This window comes from Lygodium microphyllum, chromosome 16, assembly GCF_053477565.2.
Source record: "Lygodium microphyllum isolate KBCC chromosome 16, Lygodium_microphyllum_v1.1.10, whole genome shotgun sequence".
Taxonomy (NCBI): Eukaryota; Viridiplantae; Streptophyta; class Polypodiopsida; order Schizaeales; family Lygodiaceae; genus Lygodium; species Lygodium microphyllum.
Genome location: NC_141150.1, coordinates 140,247,716 through 140,267,109, shown reverse-complemented (window position 1 = coordinate 140,267,109; position 19,394 = coordinate 140,247,716). Strand labels below are relative to the sequence as shown.

Below are 19,394 nucleotides of genomic sequence, written 5' to 3'. Positions count from 1 at the left end.
CATCCTGCACCTGCATTCTGAAAAAAAAAAGTATGCAAATGTTAACTTGGATTAACATTCAAATCGTAGAACTACACCCCTTTGATTCACTATATCTGTGTTTTTTTTAAAACCCAGTTGGTTCTTATCTCTTTCTCTTACTTTCAGTCTTGATAGACCCTAATCAACCCCTAATCAGCCTGTAATCTTGGCTTTCAATCTACCTCTAATTAGCATCAAATCTTATCTTCTGTTCTATCCAAAATATTCTCTCTCTCTCTCTCTCTCTCTCTCTCTCTCTCTCTCTCTCTCAACAAAAATTCATCAAGGAAACCCTAAACACATTCATACTGAAGCTTGGCTAGTGGAAAACAATAACATCATCTTATCTTCTGCCCTAATTTACTATCTGTCACTCTATCACTTATTTTCTTTGTTCATCTCACACAGTCCTCTCTGTCCCCCCCTTCTCCCCTCCTCTCTCTCTCTCCCCCTCTCTCTCTCTCTCTATGAATTGATGCTTAAGGACTGAACAACAGCTGTGAAGAACAATAACATCACAAAGATTAAAAAAATAAAGATACCTCCATTATCACTGGATTGCTTGTAGTATAGACTGTTGAAGACGGAGATTTCTTACTGCATATTTCTGAAGAGGATGATGGCTTGCAGCAGGGTAGAGTGTGTTGTAGATAGAGATTATTTGATTTCAACAAATGGTATCAAAACTACTCCTCAATGCTGCTTCAGAAGAACTCGTATGCAAGAAACCATATTCTAGAGGGAAAGAGAAGAATGCACAAAATTTGGGACAAAACTAGAGCTTTCTGAGGGAATGAAAAAATGCCCAAAAATAGGTATATACTTGTCCAAAAAAGATGAAAATTTACAAGGAAACTCTCGAGTCACAAAGGTGTCTCTGGGTAAAAAATAATCTTAAAATATGATGTGTACGTCATTTTATATTGTTTTTTAACTTCCGCCCTTTTAAGAAGCGAGAATGAGAATGATTGAAAAGTCATGAGGGCATTAAAGAATGATTGGCTACGTTTTTAGGAAAAATAGAATTGTATTTTTTTAGTTATGAGAATTTTGAGAAAAAGTGACCTTATCCTGCAGTTTGGGAATAAAATAATAGGTGAAATCTATTGAAAACACAAAAACGAGATTTGCTTGATTGTAGAAGATCTCTTTTTATAATATTATTTTGGAATCTCTTTTTAGAGAGAGAGAGGTGAGAGAAACCCCTTAAGGGGCAAAAAAGAGAGTCCATATTTCTCCTAATGCGCATCATTATAATTGTTGTATATGGTAGAAGATATTAAAATATTTTCTTAAAAAGTCATGCATGCCACAAGATCAGTATCCCTATAATGCTAGGAAACATTGCAATATCTTTTGTGTGGGGAGGGAGCAATAATTAACCACTAGGCTAACAAACTGCTATATCAATAAGGGACAAAAAGCTGAGGTTAATTTTTTATTTTCCAAAATCTCAACTCTTGAACTTAACTCCATGTGCTCTCATGTTTTATCAAGTGAATGCAAGAAAAGTAGGTGATAAGTGGTATGCTCAAGGCAAGGATATTGAAATAGCAAGTCAATAACTATTCAAGAACTATAAGACTAAAGATAAGGATGCACTAATCATTAATCTACATCAAGGGCATGGTAAAAGACATTCAACATTAGGGAGCTAACTTCATGGCTTCATAGCCACTCTTGTAAGTATATGCTTATTAAGTTCTCACAGAATAGAGATACTGCATATAGACTGGACAAAATGAAAAAAAAAAACTTTGGATCTATTATTGTATAGAGCAGAGACTCCAATTGTACCCCACTCTAGTAGAGATCTAGATGACCAAATATTGAGGATAGAGAACCTTGTAGTATTGGACACTTCCATCAACATACCCTTTTGTGAGTATCATTTGTAATGTTTAGATATATTTTCAAGCTAGAATGATTTCTTAAGTACTTTTTAATAATCGAGTAATCAAACTTCAATCTTATTAATGCATGAGATTCAGGTAAGAGAGATCTAGAGGTGGTTGCTAGGGAGGAGGAGTACGGTGGGTGGATAGACGAGGAGCTTGTGTTGCATCCTCACAGCAGAGCCACCTTGTAATAATCGTACACTGCAACATGGTAATGGTGACAATGATGATGACAGTAGCTAGCCCCCCTCAACAACTTTTGTTGATATTGTATGCATACAACTTTCTTTTAGAATATGTACATTGTATTTTCTACATGTTGACATTGTATAAATACATATTTATATTCATATATTCACTCTACTCTAGTTATCCTTATCTATTCAAGTTTATTTTATTCAGGTTAAAATTTTGAGATGATGAATAACTAAGTAGAGAAAAAGCATACCATTATGACTCATACTTCTATTTTTGTTCGATCGTCATTGCTTTGGTTATTGATCACCTTTTGTTCTAATATATATAGAATGTCCCCAAGTATATGTTGTATATAGAGTTAACAATATACGGTATGGACTTCTAGCCCATGTGTTTGTATGTATGTCACCATGCACACAAGAGAGAGAGAGAGAGAGAAAGAGAGAGAGAGAGAGAGAGAGAGAGAGAGAGAGAGAGAGAGAGAGAGAGAGAGAGATTGCCACTTGAAGATTTGAACTTGCATCCCTCTATAGTAAGTTGAGAGCTCTATCTTCTCATATTATTTTACATTTGCATTACAACCTCAACACACTTAACCATTTATATAATTTCATGTCCATAGTACACATGTAATAAAAAATGGCGATTCAGGTTGTTGTGTGATGTATTTTTATCTTATAAACATTAGATTATTAAAATTGTAGTTGTGTTTTCTACTTTTAAAATGAGAGATCATTTGCGCATCATCTTTAGGTTTTATTTTTCAAAGCTCTAAATGTGTAATTATCATTCCAAAGCCAAAGCACATATCATTCAAAATAATATATGAGTTAAACTAATTTGGAATACATGTCACCTTATTGTGAGGAGGAGCTATCATAAATAAGAAAACTAGAACTTCTAACCACCAACAATCGCCAACAATTGGAACTTGTAGTTATGCAATCTCTAAAGAAGATTGTGTGTTTTTGTTAACCCACACACTGACAGAAGTGTAGTCATGACTCCTTTAATGCTGAGTGAGAAGCAAATCTATCCATTGTGACACCTTGCAAGAAATCCTCAACCATTATCAATTGTTAAACTTATAGGCGATGGACTACAACATGTAACTTGGAAGTGTGTAGGACACCCATAAAGTTAAGATTACCTACAAATCCTAGTTGATCATCCTTGAAGTGGAGTAAAGCCACTTGAAGATTTGAACTTGCATCCCTTTGTAGAAAGTTTGGGAGCCCTTTATTCTTAGGTAATTTTGCATTTTTATTGCACCTTTTACACAATTTCATGTATGTTATCTATTATAGATGTAGTATGCCTAAAATGAAAGGTGGGGACTTACTTTCTTCAATGATGTATTTTTTATCGTGGTTTCTTTTTCTATTTTTAAAAATAATATCTCATTGTCATCCATTTATAATTTTTAGATTTTATTTTTCATTATTATTTCATTTGTTTGGAATATCTTTCACCTTAGAAGGAGTAGGAGTCATGACAAAGTAGAGAAGTAGAGCTTTTGTTGAGTGCTAAAATGATTGTATTTATATATATTTTTGTTGGATTTTAGGTGATTTTTGTTTAATTTTCTGGTTGATTAATTGGTTTTTGGATAGTTTGGAAATGTTTTGGAGTATGTTGGAATGGGTTGAGTAGGTCTGAGAAGCTCATGATGGTTTTTCATTGAATTATGATCTGTGCTGTGCGGGCATTGAAGTCTCCAGTCAGCATGACGTTCCCCAGGCTGGAGTAGTGTATGATATCCTCGTATTCTTAGACTTAACTCTTTTATTGCACTTAGTATCCTCGTGACTGGGCTTTGGGGCGGCATGCCGTCTCCCATCTATATCCCCTCACCTCCGGTAAGTAAGTGCCCGGGCTCTGGTGGGTCTCTGTGTGTAGAATGATATCCTTGCCGGTGAAGGTCTCTTGGAAGAGCCCTGCATCTGTCTTCATGGCTCCATTGTAGTTCCGCACTGCAAACTTTAGGTGTGTCTCATAGGCCGTGCCCCGTCATTGGTGTTTATCTGTGATGATGACCCGACCATCTCTGTAACCTGCCCATTTACCTGCTTTGCGGGCTTCTAGAATCTGTGGCATGCATTCCCTACGGTGTGCCACCTGTGCGGGTGTGAGGTCATCCTCCAAATAGACCTTTTCCCCTTTTTGAGCTGTCCTCCTAGAGAGGAAGGCTCGTAGGGAGTCCAGATTGGCGAATTCGAGGATGAGAGGCCGTCCCTTGGTGAGGTCTTTCCCTACGCGCCATGCATTCTCCACTATTTTGGGGTCATCTACTCCCATATTTTCACAAATCTTCTTGGCGTCTGCCAGGGGGCTGGTCTCCCTCCTTCCACCCTACCACCCGGATGTGGAGCGCCTCGTTTTCAGATTCAGAGAGAGAGAGATACCTCGCTTTCAGAAATTCAGACTCAAGAGAAGACACTGAGGACCACTTTAGTGACTTAAGAAAGACTCCATCTTTCAAAAGGTAAACTTATTAGGTTGTTAGATCTATGGATAAGGCTTGTCTTTGGTGGGAAAGGGACGAAGCTGTCTGGATCATTAGAGGCACACATAAATGGGTTGATATATGCCATTATGAAACCAGATGAGAAGGTTGATATTATGTATAGGAATATCAAGCATGCCTTCTTTTAGCGAGTTCAAAAAAGATATGATTACTCTCCTTCACCTACACTTGCATAGCTTTATCATGGTTGGAAATAAGAAGACCAAGGATGTACAATTCTTCATTGAGGTCAATGGAGGTAGTTCACCAATTGGTGGGGAAGATGTAGCACATATGATCCAAATGTGATTGAGGAAAAGCAATAGGAAAGGGATAGGAAAAATAAGGTTAACAAACGAGTTTAACCTTTTTGTGAAGAGAGGACATACACCCTCTCTCCCTTCCCAAATCCCACTCCACCTAATCCCAAAAAACCCCTCAACGCCCCATGATATGGCACACCCCCCTCCTCAAAAAACCCCATTGCATCCAACCCCAAAAAACCCCGCTCTCCCACCACAACATGGCATGTCATCTCCCTTCCCCCTCTCAAAAAACATCGCTTCGCTCGACCCCAAAAAACCTCCTTCTCCCACGACATGGCACACCTCTCCCTCTCTTCCCAAAGACCTCGCTCCACCCAACCCTAAAAAACCCACTCCCCCATGACATGGCACACACCCTCTCTCCCTTCCCAAAAAGCCCGCTCCACCCAACCCTAAAAAACCCCACATCACCCCACGACATGGCACACCCCCTCCCCCACTCCTTTCCAAGAACCCATCGAAGGATACGTAATGTGTTTCGTGCTAGTTTGCAATGTCCTTTTGTGGGAAAGTTTGCTGGACCTACTATAGAAGATGCTCCCAAGGTTGATGAAATTGAAGAAATCCTTCAACTAAAGGAAAGTAGGTGCATCCATCTATCCATTGTAACTTTTAATATGGCCACAAAATCGCAATCTCTCTATTTTTTTGGTTTTACAACCATGTAAGCTTGGATTCTTGACTTGAGCCTAGCTCAAATTTGCTTGAGTGTTTGAGCTAGGAATAAAGGTTGCTTAAATTATGCAAGATATCTAAAAAGTTATGCTCAAAATTTGGATATATGATGGAAGATGGTTTTGAGATAATACTACTTAGCAAGGGTATCCGTGTGGTCCATGTATGTTTTAGAGTGGAATGTAATGTAAAAGTGAGGTACACGTGCAAAGAGTATGGGGATATTTACTATGGGAGTTTGAACAAATGTGTGGGAGTGTGTTTCATTGGCATGGTAGTGTGTATCGGTCTATGGATTTGTAATGGGAGTAGCATACCCACACACACATGCGTCTGGCACAATGTAGATGGAAATATTTTATCCCTCTTTTGTGAATATTGTAGGGAATGTTGATGCCATCATTGCTTTGCATGCAAGATGTGTATTTTTTGTGAAGAAGCACGCGACCGTTTTTTTTACCACAGAAGATTATCATTTTCTATTAAAACACCCCAAGGGCATAGACCTCAAGGTAAAATACATCCATGATCTTACATCATAGGGCTAAAAATCCAAGACAAAACACACAAATAACCCTAGGCTTGAAGCTCTGAAGGGGTTATCTACATACAACGATAGACTCGTTATAGGGGGGGAGGGTGGGCGGGGGGGTTTACCATTGCGTGGGTAGTACCCAAATTATTATGATATTTGCAGCAGTTTTAAGAAAAAAGGAAGGAAGGGCATATCATGAAAGAGGTGCCTAACCAAATGAAGTTGAATCTAGGGCTTCTTCTCAAATACCCAATAGCAAAACAACCTAGCATGCCACACAAATATATAAAAGAGCCAATGAGTTAACAATCTTATTTCCCATAGTTCTCTCTCTCTCTCTCTCTCTCTCTCTCTCTCTCTCTCTCTCTCTCTCTCTCTCTCTCTCTCTCTCTCTCTCTAGATCTTGCACCTATGTGCAACCTCGCAAACTCAAAGATACTAAATGACCCATCTTTAGCTTGGTGAGTGGACTAAAGTGCCTAAGACATCACTTGCAAGGGACTCTTCAGCTATCCTAAGAATTGACTAGCAACAACAAGAGCTGGTTCAAAACATAGTGAGATGTTACACTTCTTGCACCGTGACATGGAGAGGTGCCGCGGGCCCAGTGACATCATTTCAGATATCTTTGACCAAAATGGGAAAGAGGTTTGACCACAAAGAAGCGCCCAAAAGAGTAACAGTCCAAAAACGAGCTGTTCGTGGTGAACATCGTCATACCCTCTGCACATGCACATGATGTACCAGGCAGGCGAAGCCAGTTTAACTGCACAGTTAGAAAGGGTGCACCATTTTCCAATCTGGCGCACATGAGGTAAGCTCATCTCATCTCCATTGCATCTCTTTTTCCATGTATGTTCTGTAATAGGCATCCTTTGCTTGTGCCACGTGTCTCAGTTGAACTGTGAAATGGTGAAACACAGAATTTTCCCACCGTTATCGGGCCTCTCCTAGTTGAACTATCTTTTGCCTGCCACGTCAAAAAAGGTCTCACCACGGTGACCTTTTCGAGCCTGTGGTACTTCATCTGTGCAGCACGCCAAGTCTCGACAATGGACAAGGTCTCGCTCTCCCCCTCCCTGATGTACACATATGTATGCATGTATGATGTACCTATACCTTTTAAAAAAAGGTTCATATGGGTGTATATAGGTAGAATATTCAATATAATCTACAAGACTGCATGGCATATGCACATTGCGCATACATATTACATAATATATTACATTGCACATACATATTACATATTCTCTTTATTTTGCTTATTTTCAGTGGATGTTTATGTGAGATTATGGGGCCACCTTTGATAATTAAAACTTCTATGGGTTTTTTTAAATTAAAGCTAGTCAGATATTCCAAATATTTTTTAAAATCACAATATAATAGAAGTTTGAATTTTTCGCAATGTATTATTGTTATGTTGATTATATATGTCTTGTGTTCCTAACTTTCTATTTTTCTTATCAACTTGCACTAAAGTTTAGATAGCTAAGATGTCACCAAATATAAAAGCTAGTAAAAGTTGCATCCCATCTACTCTGTTACTTGAAAAGGCCTCCCATCTCTTTGGAGAGCTCATCCATTTTAATGAGCGTCGAGAAGAACCATTATCATCTTCCTCTGTTATTATTATACTTGAGAGCTCATCCTTGCTGGCTTTCTTTGGGAGGAGGACAGCATGGATAGTGGTGAGCAAGCTCTTGATGAAGTACTCCGGTAGCTCAGCACTGTAAAAGATGACTGTCCATGTCCACTTGCACAAGCTGCCCATGATAGTCTTCATGTTGATAACCATAAAAAGATGAGTCCCAATTGTGATGCCCATAAGTAGGAGTTTGCATTGGAACTTGCTAATCCGCTTGCCATGTTGAATTGGGATCATGGGAAGTTGTAAGAGAAAACTTCTCAAAAAGTGAAGTAGCCTCAGCAACAAACTTGTCAACCTTAAGAGAGCATTGTTCAATCCCTTTCCGCATTTGCACAAGGTCATCAAATAATTCCCTGTCAAGCTTGTTGTCCAAGTGTCCCATAACCACTCCTTTGGCCATAACTTGAGAAGTATGTGTCCAAATGACACGATTCTTGGATCTAGATGAAATACTTGATCACTAGACACTTGGGTTATTGTTAGAGATCATCCCCTGGACATGCATTTTCCTCATTCAGGCTGTGTACATATGTATTTTCTAGCCAGGCAGCCATTCGAGAGTGTTAAAGTGTGCGAAGTAGATGTGTTGCCACGTCAGCAGGCGACTGTGCAGGTGCCACATCAGCATCCATGTCATCAAGGCCACGTCAGCTGCCATGTGGCAAATCAGGTCGGACAGGTCAGTAGATCAGGTCGGCCATGGGACTCGTGCCGATTCGTTCCCCCTCCGACCCGTCACCGTCGGCCCTGCTCCACACGCATTGACCCGTCACCTCTTGGCCCGTCCGAGCCCCGCGACCTCTCGGCCCTCGGCCCTCCCTTTCGGCCCTTGGTCCCGTCAGCCTCGGCCCTCGGCCCCTGCCCTTCGGCCCCCGTGTCCTCAGCCCTCGGCCCCTGCCTTCGGCCCTCAGCCTTGCCATCTTCCTCGGCCCCTGCCTTCAGCCCTGGGCCCTTGCCCTCGGCCCTCGGCCCCGCCCGGCATCTCCCCTCGGCCCTATCGCGTACGTCAGCCCCCCGCCCTGCCATACTCCACTATCATCCTCTTGCCACCTCCATGACGCCATTGGGTCTCGCTAGGGGGTCACACCCACTAAGTTCCTTCCTAGTCATAGAAACAACCTTTACCCAAACTTCTTGATCTCGTTTGACCACATGTCTTGCATCAGCTATCATTCTCGAAGCAAATTGAGAAACATGGACAATACCCTTTTTGCGTGCATGAAAGCCTGCCAGATTCCACACACTGTAACACTCTCGTGAAAATGCAACACCCATGGTAGTGGATGCACTACAAGCCTTCTGCCAAGACAAAGACCTCACCGTGAATCTGGGGAAAACCAAGGTTATAGTATGCTGTGGAGTGTAGCTGCAAGTGAGCTGCCTACGAATGCCATTTTCAGCCAAGAAATCAGCAAATTCATTTGATACATACTCCCCACCACTGTCGGATCGCAAGCAAGAGATGTAGCATTCAAATTCCTTCTCAACCTGTGCTTTGAACTGCTGAAAAACAGCAAAGACCTCATCTTTTGTTTTCAATATGTAAAGCCAGGTATAGCGACTGTAGTCGTCAATGAAAGATACATAGTATCTGGAACCTACCATAGAGGCATTATGAGCTGGCCCCCAAACATCAGAGTGCACTAACTGCAATGGACGTGTACTCTGCCTTACATGCCTGACAAACGGCAATCGAGAGTGCTTACCAAACTGGCAAGCCTCGCATACATGACCAATATCTGAATATTGGAATTTGGGTAAACCTGTGACCAGCTATTTCTTTTGCATAGTTTGCAGCCTTTGCAAATTGACATGCCCCACTCTCTTGTGCCAGATTTCCAAATCCCTAACAGTGCCAGAACCATGGGCAAACATAGCTGAATTCAGCTCTGGCAAAGAAGCATCAAGAGTAAACATTCTGTCGTGCCTGTGACCATGAGCTATCAACTTGCAGCCATTGCCAAACTCTTCAATAAACCAGCCATGCTTATTGAATCTAACCTGCAAGTTCTGCTCCATCATCTGACCAGCAGACAATAAGTTTTTCGTAATTGAAGGGACATGCAAGACATCATGAAGATTTTTCTTCCTGCCATCATGAACCATAAGAGGCACTTTGCCTTTATGCTCAATGCTATGCTGCGTGTCATCACCTGTGCATACATAGCCATGCTTTTCAGCCACCATATCTGTGAACCAATCACCGTGAGGGGTCATGTGATTTGACGCCCCTGAGTCAATGTACCACACTGCATCATCAGATGATTTTTCAGTAATCTTATCTTTGACATATTGCATGGCAAGCAGTCGATCACCAGAATCATCTGCCTGAATGGACGTAGCATAGTGTCCATGCTGTTTACCCTTCTGATTCCCGTGCTTCTTCCAGCAGTCCTTTGCAATATGGCCATACTTGCCGCAGTAATGACAATCCTTGTCTTTGTTTGGATTGTCTGACTGACGCTGCTGCTGCCATGAGCCTCTGCCACCACGGGAGTTAGATCTCCCCCTGCCTCGAAAATTTCCACGACCTCTTGCATTTGATGCCTGCTGATTTTGATTGCCATAGGATGCATTCTGCTCATGATTTTTTTATCAATCATGCAAAGGTAGAAGCTTCCCATTTGCTTAGTGATGCAATGAACTTAACACTTACGAGAAAGAAGGGTTTAGTAGCCATGTTTGTACTTCTTGGAACCATTTATTGGAGAACAAAGTTTTCTTCATTGTTGATCGCTAAGACTTGCTTTGCTTAGCAAAAAAGCCTTTGCTTTATCAATGAAACTATGTTTTGTGCCATTAAATGCACATTGAAATGGATGCTTACGCTCTTAGAGTTTGATGCCACCATTGATTGTTCTAAGGCTTTAAAAGTACTAGAGAATATGGAGGCAAGGGGTCTTACAAATCTTTTAGATGCTTTCTCAAGTTAAAGTCCATTGGACGAAGATTTGATGCATGTATGGTTTGGGATATCATGGGCTAATCTTCGCTCATCATGCCTTCCACCTTCATGAACTTGATTGTTGACTGCATTTACTTTTTGTGCATTTGAGGGCTAATAATAGAAATTCTTGTAGAAGGGGTCACATCCATGATAATCATTATTCCATCGAGTGTTGTCTTGTTCCCCTTCATGTTTATGATTATCCTTTGGACTGCTAAAATGAGGCCTTGGGGTATGAATACCATGAATTTGTGAAGGATGATGGTTGCCCCTCACTCTAGATGGCTCTTCCCTTTCAAAAGTGTGCATTATTGACTGAGAATTTTCTTTGCTTGGATGGGAAGGATTACCAACAAAGGGAATCGCATGGGAGTCTTCAATATTTTGAGGTTCACTTTGTGGTTTGCTTTCGATTTCCTTTATGGCTGAGATGAGCTCTTGGAATAAGGATTTATTACTTTGCTGCAATTCAGATATACCTTGGTTTACTTGTGCCCATCCCTTGCAACAAACCTTGATTCATATGGGTTAAACCTTCATTCAAAGCCTTCAAATCCTTAGAAAGGCCTTCGTTGACATGTCCCAAATCTTTTGACAATAGGAGATAATCATTCCTTGCATGCTCTTCATGTGTGTCTTACTGTCCTTAATGTGTGCTATAAGCAATCCCAATGCGTAATTCTTCATCTATTTGACCAACATTACAGGCTTCAGTTGTGTAATTTTGATCCTCTTGGAAGTCTCTGACACCATCATTCAATGCCTCAGTAATAGAGTCTTTCTTCTTATTCCTAGCCATTAGGAAATAGTGATGTAGTAGTAGACAATTTATCACTTAACCCCTTGTTTCTCTCGAAATATGGCACCAATCCCAATGCTTAATAGCTCTATGGAAAGCTTATTATATGGGGATATATCACATTTAGTAATATCTCAGCTTGCAATAAGGTATATGGGTAGAATGAACTCAAACAGTGTATCCCAGACAGCCTGTTTAGGTGCAGTCCACTAGACCCCATGTCAGTAAATTGGCCGCACTGATTCGAGTAAAAAACTGCATCCTTATTCTTTGAACCGCTTGATCCTGTAGCTAAGCCAAGCTTCACCTCTTCATGAATCAATAATGCAACCAGCTCATTAAAGTCAGGCATTTCAGCCCGCACAGACACTGAAGTGTTAAAGGACTTGTACTCAGGACCTAAACCATTCAAGGTCACTGCAACCATATCTTCATCTTCAACCTGTGAACCAATAGATGCCAGCTGATCTGCAATAGTCTTTATCTCAGTTACATACTCCTGAATGGATCTGTTCTTTCTCTCCATATTATTAAACTTTTGCTTTAACTGCATCTTCCTTACACTTGTAGTAGTGCCATAATACCTGACCAAGATGTTCCATGCATCTTTTGGAGAGCGACAATTCATAATCTGCATAACCATGGCATCTGATATACACAAGGACAGCCAGTGCAAAACCCTGCGTGCTCTCTCTATCCAGAGTCGATGAGCTCGCAGCTGTTCTTGTGTTGCAGGTCTTTCTTCTGTAGTAGGCAACCTGGGTTCAGCTTCAGCTCCAGTGACAAGCTCCCAGTAGCCTTTGCCTATCAAAAAGTTCTCCATGCGGAACTTCCATATTGCATAATTGTTGCTATTGCTATCAAGCTTCTCTCCCACAATCTGGGTTATGTTGTCCGTTCTATCAGCATTTGCCATTTTATAGACACTCCCTGACTACCTGCAAACTAGTAAGTCAACTTGACAAACTTCAGCCCACAACTGTATGTGACAATTTTCTGCAATTAATTGCAAAAGAAAACAGGATATTTCGACCCTCTAGCAGCCCCAGAACAGTCCACAACAAGTGGGATACACTGTAAGCAAAACAGTCAAGACAAATGCAATGTAGTTACTTCAGTTGAAACTCTTCCAACCTCACTGCCAGGGTACAGACATGCAGTCTGAAAACTGTAATTCTGGGAGTGACCAGCAGTGATTTCAACCCCAAAACTGAGTAATATACATGTCATACATGTCCCAAACCTTCATAGATGGCTGCTAGTACATGTGTCAAGCCATACATAGACATAAAAACACACAACAGTACATAACCAGCAGATACGAATGTTGTAAATACATTCCAAGTTCCAGACAGCCAATGCACTGGCAACAGGGATTCATTTCAGTCCCAATGAACCATAAGACATTCGCATCACTTCAGTCTCCAATGCGCAAGCATTTGTCAGTCACAAACCAAGCCTTCAAGTACCTGTATGGCTAATGAACTCAACTAGTTCTTGTAAGAACTAGAGTAACTAATGAGTGCTTTGTGTCTGCAATTTTTGATAGTTTTCAGCCTGTCACAAACTCTCAGATCAGGCCATCAAAAGCTCCAAATTTACCAAGAAAAATGACATGTCTTCTGCCAAGCATCACATGCTACATTCAAGCTCAGTGTACATACATGCCAAATAGCATCCAAATCTCAGACCATACAAGTGTAAACTGTCCCTGTACTTTCAATGACTGTTCAGCCCGATCTATTCAGACCTATGCAACTGTATGTCAGCTCACACATGAGCTCCCACAGGGGCAATAGCAAGGTAAGAACCTTCCTTGGTATGCATCCACCCTGTATTCCACTTGACACGTGCTCTGCATCTTAAATCCCAGCCAACAATGGCAGCCTGTTGATAAGTGCAGCCCAGACAAACAGTTCAGCTTGTAGATGACCAAATGAGCATTTGGAGACCCCCAAGCAAGCACACAAGATGCCAAGTATGTGCTGAATTAAATCTGTCCACTTCAGTAGTCAATGCAGCCCCATTTTGGGCATCAAGAACCAGGCGCAACCTGTCAGCAACTCGTTTTTACATCTGCAGTAGGGCTGGTCATTAAAGCTCACTCAAATCAAGCTCTAATGCTTGATTATTATCCCCTCTAGAAGGCTCAAATGGTTAAGTATGTTGCTTCTGCAGTCGTTCCACTCCTGAAGGATAGGCGCATTCCAGCAGACCACATGTTCAGCAGCTCTGAAATTTCGTTTTTCTTCAGCTACCTATGTTGCTTCAGCCAACCATGTTGTTTCAAGTACATAACTAGCATTCATAAAGTGCTTGATGGTCTTCATTTAGCACAGTAATGCTGCCCCAAATCCATGTTTCTTCCATCAGACGCAACCCTGTCATGCTGCGCTTTCTTCCAGGCCACGTTTGTTTTAAACGACTGCTCGTTTTTAGTGTTGATACTCATTTGCATAGGCTTCAAGACTTACCACTAACCTTACTTGAGAAGCCTTTCTAGACAAAGACCAGAAAGAAGTCCTTCATGCTTCCAGCTATGGTTGTCAAGGCCACAGGACAGATCTCTTCACCACTGCAGATGACAGTTGACTCCTTTCCTATGACTTCAGCTCCTGCAAGTCCAATGCCACACTCCCAGGCACACAGTCTTTGCCGATTCATGGCTCTGATACCATGTTCAAATTCATGGAGACAGAAAGATATCATAACCAGAGTGAAGCAGCATGCTTCCTCTCACACACTTCATCATTCATTCAACACTGTATAGTGAAAGTACAACCTAAGGTCATAAGACCATTCACACCAGGAGTAGCACCGACTTATTTAATGTACCTGACTAAGATAGCTAGAGTAGCTGTGTCAAACACACATGAGAGAGCTTGATATTCTAACATTATATGCAGACCACATAGTCCTCATCTCCAGTACCCCCGAGGTATTATAGCGCCATTTGGATGCACTACAGGCCTTTTGTCATGACAAGGACCTTATAGCGAACCTGGGGAAAACCAAGGTCATGATATTTAACACCTCTACCCAATGGATCCGGCGATCAGTACCCCCTTTCACATATGGCGTAGAAATAATAGAAGTGGTCCAGAGATATGCCTATTTGGGGATAACATTCTTAGGGCCGAGCTTTACTCTGAGGAAAGCAACAAAAGATAGACTAACACGAGGCTATGCAGCCCTAGGGTCAATGGAGAGCCAGTGTGCCCGCATACAGCTCTAGGAGCATCGGAAGCTATGGCTCTTCGACACCTTGGTCATGCTAGTACTTTTATATGGGGTTCCCATATGGGGATCGAGTCTCTACCACACAAGGAGGAGCACACAGGACCAACCATTGCCCAAGGGGGAGGCCGTCTATAAGGGATGGGAGCAGATGGAGCGACCCTTGGTTCTTATGATATCACATATGATCCAGAGTAAGCCCTTCGTGCCATATGAGATCATCAGAGCAGAGATGGGGGCACCGCCCATAGTAGCAGAGGCTCTCTTCTAGATAGTGACCTTCCTGCACTGACTCTGGGATGCACACATTCGGGTTCCCCATTCGGGTTCATTATTCGCATATCCTCATTCGGGTTCATTATTCGCCTAAGCTACATGGATGCACACATATCTCATGGAGTACGATGCGCCATTGGACAGATCCACACATCCTCACACTAGTTGCGGATCGAGACAGGCAGGTATAGTACAAACCCCCTCCCCCCAGAAGACAGGATTTGCCAGCTCTACCAGCTTGAACCATAGACAGAGAAACACTACATATGCAGATGTCTCGTGTACTATGAGATCAGAGGGCTATTCCACTGCCTGTTCAGAGAGGGATTTGGGTCACTTTCCAAGGTGATGGACTTCCAGGATCAGCGGGCTTTTCCTACTGGAGCTACAACGCTACAGAGATCACCTCCTACAGACCTCGGAGCGGAGACAAGGAGCCGCCCACCAATGCACAATCACAGAGTTCTACCAAGCACCGACTATCCTCTCCACCATAGAGGCCCCACCAGCCCACCTAGCCTCCCCCACCACGGGGGCCCACCCTTGATATAGCCATCACAAGACGTAGAATCCGTCGCCCACGTCCAGTTGGCCCCCGCCCTTGTAGGAGGCACATGTTGCGGATACAAAGGATACTACAATGCCACCAGGGGACCATACCCCACCGCTTTAGTCTCTCCATGTTAGATAGACTCGTGAGAAATATTCTGGGATGATCACGCTCCATGAGCGGCTCCACACTGTATCTGGCATGTATATCACTTTCGTACCTATTAGCTATGTGCTCCTTTTTGGTTTTTCTTCCACTTAGCCTATCATAGCATTAGATGATAGCTTTATTGAGACTTGGGAAATCCCCAAACTCCCTGGATGTAAAAATCTTTTTGGTCTCATAGGCCGATTTGGCCTTTCGAAGATGTTAATATAACTTTCTTTCTTGTTTCTTTCTCTTTCTGTATTCGTATTTTTTCTTGCGTTGCGAACTCTCACATGGTAGCATTGCCTAACTGAGAGCACGTCTTATCAGAGGAGAACCCCAACCATCTAGCACTACTTGCATTTGCTGCAAACACAATCTTTTGGGGCTTAGATGGCCATATATGGAGTGTCCCCACCTTGGCCTTTCCTAGGCGGCATTATCTAGAGGCAGCGTGGAGCTTGCATTTTGATCAGGTGGCATCTTTTGGGGCAAGGTGGCTGCATTGGTGTTTGCATTTTATCAAGGCGACAACAATTACTGGCCAGCCCTTTTCTTTGGGCTGGGGCTCTATAAAAGCAGCCCCGCTTGTACCTCAATCTCCACCCTCAACCTTCAAGCTTTCCTCCTCTCTTACTGAGGCTGCCTGGTCATTTTTACGGAGGCATGCTATTTTGGGGGTGGTGTCATATTGGCGGCCACTTTTGGGACAGTTGGTTTGTTTTTGGAGGCCGGCAGCTACTATATATATATATATATATATATAGCCCACATAAGCCAAAAGTGGCTTGTTTTTTGAGGCCACTTTTGGTCAATTTTTGCTAATGTGGGCTATATATAGTAGCCCCTCTCCTTATTCCCACAAACTTGTAGATTTTAGTACCCCGGTCTCTGTCTCCTCTCAGACATTGATGCTGCCATTCATCTCAGCCCGATTTGGTACCCTCACTGACGCTTTGGGTTGTGTGCAGAAACTAGTCCACATCATTGTATTCATCTCCAGTGCAACATTTGTTTCTTTATTTTCTGCTCTCTCTCTCTCTCTCTCTCTCTCTCTCTCTCTCTCTCTCTCTCTCTATCTCTGTATTCGTGTTCTTTCTTCCATTGCGCACTCTCACAAAACTAAATCGGTCATAACACAAGAAAATTAGCTCAGCTATGTACATAATGGAAGAGTCTTCAACAAAACTTGGCTCTTTACGTTTAGTCTTTGCATTCCGTTTCACTGAGATGATGATAAAGCCTCGCCTATAACTCTTCAAGCAAACGGCTTCATCGTTGGTCATTCATGAGCCCAACCAATAAACTTACAGCAAAATACAAAATACAAGTGTTCAATGCCATATCAAGGACCCAATCAGCTGCATGTGAGATGGGAGGCTAAACAGCTCATCGCACCTGGGGTTTTGGATGTGAGGGATTATCCCAAGTGTGACTGAGATGGTGGCGGCTTGCTTTATCAAGATGAAGGTGCTAAAGAGGAACTTCAGATACGGCTGAATGAGGATGAGCCCGCATTCTTGAGAGGACAAACCCGGTACTCTATAAATGTGGCCCTTGTAAAAGGTTGTGAAAATCCCAAATGGCTCTTTGCAAAGGGCTGTGATGACTCACTCTGCCTTGGCAAAAGAGAGAAGAGAGCTTCGAGAGCAACAACAGAGGACTATGCTGGACTCCATCCCCAAAGATTTGAATTGACCTTGGGTGGATCCAATGCCAGAGTCAGGGGAGAGGTGTTTGGTATAGGAGCTTTGTGGTGTTGGCCTTTCTACCTACGATATCCTTGAGTGGAAAAAGGATGTGTTTGGAAAGGCACCCACTTTTGGTCAGAGATCAAAGCTTTCAATTCAAGAACAGAGACAGAGTCTCCCCATATACAAGTTAAAGGATGAACTGATCAAAGTAGTTCACGACAATCAAGTGCTAGTGGAGACTGAGGAGAGAGGTTCAGGTAAGACAACACAGGTCATGCAGTACCTTGCGGAAGCAAGGTACACAACCAGAGGAAAAATTGGGTGCACCCAACCTCAAAGAGTTGCAGCAATGTCTATTGCCAAGAGAGTAGCTGAAGAGTTTGGTTGCAAACTAGGGGAGGAGGTAGGATATGCCATCAGGTTTGACGATTGTATAGGACCTGAGACAGTAATAGAGTACATGACAGATGGTATGCTCTTTAGAGAGGTATTTGTTGATGAAAATCTTTCAGCTTATTTTGTGATCATGCTTGATGAGGCACATGAAAGGACGATACATACTGATGTGTTGTTTGGGCTATTAAAATGGTCGGTTAGTCGGCAACCTGACTTGCGTCTAATTGTTACATCAGCAACACTGGATGCTGAAAAGTTTTCAGGTTAATTTTTCAGCTGCAACAGTCCTGCAGATTCATCTGACTGAACCAGATGGGGATATACTGTTGTTCTTATCTGGCCAGGAAGAGATTGACACAGCCTGCCAGATTCCATATGAAAGGATGAAAGGGATGGGCCCAGACGTTCCTGAGCTAATCATTCTCCTTGTCTATAGTGCCCTCCCCAGTGAGTTGCAGACAAGAATTTTTGAGCCAGCTCCTCCGGCAACAAGGAAAGTGGTAGTAGCCACCAACATTGCTGAAGCCTTGTTGACAATTGATGGCGTTTGTTGTGTAGTTGACCCAGGATTTGCAAAACAGAATGTCTACAATCCCAAGCTTGGTTTAGACTCCCTTGTCATGACACCCATTTCCCAAAGAGGTGACTTGGTGGCTGTCATTTTATTCTCAAAGAGGTGATGACTTTGCTTCTAGGCAGCATGATCTGGTGGCTGCAAAATTAATCCAGGAGAGGAGTTGACCGTGGTGAGACCTTTTTTGACGTGGCAAGCAAACTACAGTTCAACTAGGAGAGGCCCAATAACGGTGGGGAAATTCTGTGTTTCACCATTTCACAGTTCAACTGAGACACGTGGCACAAGCAAAGGATGCCTATTACAGAACAGACATGGAAAAGGAGATGCAATGGAGATGAGACGAGCTTACCTCATGTGCGCCAGATTGGAAAATTGTACACCCTTTCTAACTATGTAGTTAAACTGGCTTCGCCTGCCTGGTACGTCATGTGCATGTGCAGAGGGTATGACGACGTTCACCACGAACAGCTCGTTTTTGGACTGTTACTCTTTTGGGCGCTTCTCTGTGGTCAAACCTCTTTCCCATTTTGGTCAAAGATATCTGAAATGATGTCACTGGGCCCGCGGCACCTCTCCATGTCACGGTGCAAGAAGCGTAACATCTCACTATGTTTTGAACCAGCTCTTGTTGTTGCTAGTCAATTCTTAGGATAGCTCAAGAGTCCCTTGCAAGTGATCTCTTAGGCACTTTAGTCCACTCACCAAGCTAAAGATGGGTCATTTAGTATCTTTGAGTTTGCGAGGTTGCACATAGGTGCAAGATCTAGAGAGAGAGAGAGAGAGAGAGCGAACTATGGGAAATAAGATTGTTAACTCATTGGCTCTTTTATATATCTGTGTGGCATGCTAGGTTGTTTTGCTATTGGGTATTTGAGAAGAAGCCCTAGATTCAACTTCATTTGGTTAGGCACCTCTTTCATGATATGCCCTTCCTTCCTTTTTTCTTAAAACTGCTGCAAATATC

The 19,394-nt window shown here is 42.5% G+C and overlaps 1 pseudogene; it reads left to right on the top strand.

Moving 5' to 3' along the window:
* Window positions 1-18,533, top strand: part of LOC148023506 (putative pre-mRNA-splicing factor ATP-dependent RNA helicase DEAH5 pseudogene) — a 75,671-nt pseudogene extending 57,138 nt beyond the window's left edge.
* The last annotated feature ends 861 nt before the right edge of the window (window positions 18,534-19,394 follow it).